At 46.7% G+C, this 3,680-nt stretch overlaps 1 pseudogene across 1 annotated transcript; it reads left to right on the top strand.

The window, feature by feature from the left end:
• Positions 1-31: 31 nt before the first annotated feature.
• LOC101579186 lies at positions 32-1,155 on the top strand (annotated as a pseudogene). Its single transcript, XR_192618.3, has one exon. The product of XR_192618.3 is annotated as a protein cornichon homolog 1 pseudogene (transcript).
• Positions 1,156-3,680: the final 2,525 nt, after the last annotated feature.

Here is a 3,680-nt window from a genome sequence, read left to right as displayed (position 1 = left end):
GCGCTGCGGGGCGGGCACCGTGGCGGCGGTCATGGCCGCTGCTGGGGGAAGCAAATGGTTTTACCCTCGGGCCCCGCGCCGCCGCCAGCCGCTCCACCCCAGCCACGCCCCAGCCACGGCGTTTACGTTCGCGGCCTTCTGCTACATGCCGGCGCTCCTGCTCAACGCCGCGCTCATCTTCTTCGCCATCTGGCACATTACAGCGTTTGATGAGTTGAAGACTGATTACAAGAATCCTATAGACTAGTGTAATACCCTGAATCCTCTGGTCCTCCCGGAGTATCTCATCCATGCGTTCTTCTGTGTCATGTCAGAGTGGCTCACGCTGGGTCTCAACATGCCCCTCTTGGCGTACCATATTTGGAGGTACATGAGTAGACCGGTGATAAGCCAACCAGGACTCTACGACCCCACTACCATCATGAACACAGACATCCTAGCATACTGTCAGAAAGAAGGATGGTGCAAGCTAGCTTTTTACCTCCTAGCATTTTTTTACTACCTATATGGCATGATCTATGTTTTGGTGAGCTCTTAGAACAACACACGGAAGAGTTGGTCCGGTTAAGTGCATGCAGAAGCCACCAAGTGAAGGGATTCTATTCGGCAAGATCCTGTTTCCAAGAGTAGTCTATGGAATCTGATCAATTTCTTTAAAAAAATGACTCTTTATTTTTTAAATGTTTCCACATTTTTTGCTTGTGGAAAGACTTTTCATATGTTATACTAGGATAAAGAATTTAAGTGGATTGCGTATAATATAAAATGATTACCTCTAGTGTTAACAGGTGGAACTTGCACTCCTTCAGGAACAGCCATGTCCTTTGAACGAGTGCACTAATTCCTGGCCGTCCTTAGTCCACGGGAAGCTTTTGCTGGTAGGAACCTGTACGGCTTATTTTGGTTTATTTTTCTGGGGTGCCAGCAATCAAACTCAGGCCTTCACACTTGCCAGGCAGGCACTGCGCCCCTGAGCTACATCTCTGGCTCCATTTTGGTTTATTGAAATGCCATCTTATTATAAATTAGCTGTCGATAATCAGGTGCTTCTGATGAAGTGAAAATGTGTATCTGACACGTAGGAAACTTGACAGTTTCCTCATTTATCATGTAGATGAGTATATCTGGATACATTTACAAAAATAAGTGGCATTTTCCCCCTTTGACTTGAATATTCTTCCTGTATAGTGCATGAATGAGAGATTTCCCTTGTTTCCATCCGAGTAATATACCTGCTTTAATTAAGCATAAGTGGACATGATATAAAAATATATACTGACTTACTTGTGAAGAATGCATTTAAAGCTATTTTAAATGTGTTTTTATTTATAAGATGTTACTTATTAAGAATCTGGTTATATTATGCTTATTGTTCCAATCTGGTGGGAAACAGTATTTTTTTTAAATTTTATTTATTTATGTGTGTGTGTGTGTGTGTGTGTGTGTGTGTGTGTGCGTGGCCAGCTCAGCCCACCAGGGGGCGGGGCTGGCTGGCATGTGGTGCTGGGGATTGAACCATGGTCCCTCTGATTTGCTAAGCTTGTTCTAAGTAGGTGCTTTAGACCACTGAGCCATCTCACCAGCCCCAGAAACAGTATTCTTAAGACTTTGCAAATACCTTAGATTTTCAAAACTGAATGAGAGAGAAAATTACTGTTCCTTTAGTGCAATAAAATAAAACTCTGAAATTAAGACGCATTTTGCCTTGGCTTAAAGATCACATGTAGCTGTTTCTCACATGTGTCTAATCCCCAATAAAGACATGGTACTGTGTGCTTTAAAAAAATAAATAAATAAATAAAAAATAAAAAATAAAGTTACAAAAGAGGAAAAAAAAAAAAAAGAGGTCAAGTCTTCCACCACAAGTGTCCTTGACAGGCCCACTCTCCCTCTTAATCACCAGGGAGGTAAATGGCCACATAGTCTCATGTCCCAGAGGGCTACGGAATTAAGATAATCTCAGGGTGGCAATTAAACATGAGGGAAATTACAATAATTAATGAGCATCCGCTAATCGCGGGAGCCTGTGTCAGGAAACCTGCATCTGCTGGATGTTGCTGAGTTGCACGAAGGTGCATGGTGAGGCCTCACCCCACTGCAGAAACAATACAGCAGAGTGGAGGGACAGATGGTGGCTCAGAGAAGAGATGGATGCAAACCAGAGCTTAGGCGTGAGAAATTGTGTATGCCACACTTTACTTAAAAGTCATTTGCTGGGAAATGGCTGCCCAGTGCTGCCAGCCACAGTGCAGTCAGGTTTGACGTGGCATGGCGTGGTGTGAGACAGGAGGCTCGATGTGCGAGTTTGACAACTATAGGGCTTTAATCCTGAATCTGTGGGCCGGGGAGATGGCTCAGTAGAATAAGCGCTTCCCTGGCAAGCGCAAGGGCCTGAGTTCAATCCCCGGTTCTGCAAAAAAAAAAAAAAAATCCTGAATCTGGGATAACCTGGCTGTGTGCCCTAAGTTTTTTCACTTGCCCATCTTCTCTGGACATCAGCTTTCTCTTTCAGGGAAGGGGAAGAATGACAACCTCCCTGTGATAGATGGTGTAACTGTCCCCAGTTCTTTACCTTTCTCTCCTTTATTCATGCCCAATGGCATGTGATTTTGCAGTAACCTCTCTTGTGAGTGGGGCATACTTTCCTGCCTCGATCTTAGGTTTGGTTCTGTGACTTGCTTTGGCCAACAGAATGAGGTGAAAGTGCTGGCTTCCAGGTCTAAGCCTGTGTCTCCAGTGATGTTTTTCCACACATTTTGCTGTACCTTTACCTTCATGCTGGGCCAGCCTACTGGTCCCATGAGGAGGACGCAGGCCACAGGGATCAGGGGGAGCCTGGGATCCCGGAAGGCTCTACACCAAGAGCTCACCAGCTGCTGCATCCCTTGGCTTAAGACTGTAGGCTCCCCGCGCCCAGACCTTGCTCCCTACGTCCTCGCTGGGGCCAGCCATGTGCCTGGCAGGACCCTTGTTGGCCCAGGAGTGCTGTTCCCCTGGTGGCCTCTAGGCCTGGCTCTGGGTGCCAGGGTCTTGCCTACACCTAGCTAAGGTCACAGTGCAGGGTAGCTTGGGGCAAGTCTCGTGGCAGCTAGCTCCTTGGAGGCCTCATTTTTCACACTGGTAAAAGGACAGTGCTGCTTCCTGGCCCAGGTCTGGTGGCACGATTCATAACTGACAAGGGAAGATCCTTGGTGTCACAGACCATTATTCTACGTTGGCTTTAGGGAACATCACTGAGACAAATAGAATCCCCTTGCCTTTGCCCCAGCCTCCCCTGGCCCTCTTCCTGTTTTTTTTGTTTTGGTATTTTAGTAAGTGTCTACAGGGTCTCACTATGTAGATTGGACTCATAGTGATCTGCCTGTGTTCAGCCTCCCAAGAGCTGGGATTACAGGCTCGTGCCACCATGCTCAGTCTCAGTCACCATCTCAGTGCACCCCAGGGGTGGGGCCAGCATCACACTAGTTCTCTTTTGATTAAGATCTTAAATTTCAGCTGCTTTAGAAAGCTGTTGCAATTAACTTATTAATTTTCCCAAATTAGCCTTGTGAAAAGATCCCTTTGTAACCTTTGGACAGGCATTTCATAAGAAAAAAGTTTGCGGGGGCCGAGGAGATGGCTCAGTGGAATAATCGCTTCCCCGGCAAGCGCGGGGGCCTGAGTTCAATCCCCGGTTCCGC

The sequence above is a fragment of the Octodon degus genome, unplaced genomic scaffold, assembly GCF_000260255.1.
Source record: "Octodon degus isolate 3935 unplaced genomic scaffold, OctDeg1.0 scaffold00076, whole genome shotgun sequence".
Classification (NCBI taxonomy): domain Eukaryota; kingdom Metazoa; phylum Chordata; class Mammalia; order Rodentia; family Octodontidae; genus Octodon; species Octodon degus.
This window is presented reverse-complemented; position numbering and strand designations above follow the sequence as displayed.